Below are 1,106 nucleotides of genomic sequence, written 5' to 3'. Positions count from 1 at the left end.
GCCTCTCTTATTTCTTAAAAATATGAATGACAGTGGAGTGGGAAAAGAAGAAGGCTTACTATATCCCCATTTAAATTGCTTATAGCAAGAAGTAAGATATCATGGTCATGGTAGAAAATGAATTTGACTTAAATAATTTAATGAAGTAATTATGAACGTGATATATTTATGTGAATGTTCACATAATTGCTAACTTGTATTGCAATATTATTCCTTACCAAGAGTTCATTATTTTACCTTTTTTTATCCACATAGTTCTCAAAGACGAAATAAATATTTTCCTAATACAGCTTTCATATCATGTACTATGATGATGTCGCTGTTAAAACAATGATATATTTTTCCATTTATTTCTGTATTTTTTATGAGCTTTTACTTGAAAATTTGTGATATCTCTTAATTTTTTTCAATGCAGCCAAACATTAGAGGAAAAGATTAAATATTTAAATATTATATTGATTTCATTTTTGTTTATTTATTTTTTTAAACAATTTTTTATGATTACTGTGTGATTCAACATAAAAAACTATCTACCAATTAATTTAAAAGTTACATACACAATTATTCTGTTGTAATTTTTTTTCTTCTCAAACATAATTATTGCAAATCATTCCCTTGAGTAAATGTTGTCAAATATAAATTTTCTTGGCTATCCTTCAAGTTCCTAAGATTCGATCGGGTATTTAAGTTAAGATATTACTCAGATTCGCATATATAGATATCAATGGTAATGATTTTTAAAATAATAATGTTTTTAAAAGAGTGAAAATTGAATAATTTTGAAAAATATTCATAATTATTTATAGTTCTTTCTTGTTAATTTTGCCAAAACAAAAAAAATGTTCATCACTTTGTTTGTTTTTACAGAGTATTATTAATGCTGCTGTTGACATGAGTACAACACCTAATACAGTACTTAATCTACATGTACCACCAAGGCCTGAATGAGTTTCTCCTCCTGGTCCTCAGCCATTTATACATAATAGACTTCCTCTTCCTCATCAGGTAGCCATCCATAAATAATCTTTTTCATTGGTCATTAAAAAAACTTCATTAAACCCTCCTTTATAAAAAACCACATATTCACTTAAATATTTAATAATTAT

Source organism: Halyomorpha halys, unplaced genomic scaffold, assembly GCF_000696795.3.
Source record: "Halyomorpha halys isolate HHAL.00 unplaced genomic scaffold, Hhal_1.1 Scaffold637.1, whole genome shotgun sequence".
Lineage (NCBI taxonomy): Eukaryota > Metazoa > Arthropoda > Insecta > Hemiptera > Pentatomidae > Halyomorpha > Halyomorpha halys.
The sequence above is the reverse complement of the archived record's forward strand: the minus strand, read 5'-3'. Positions refer to the sequence as shown.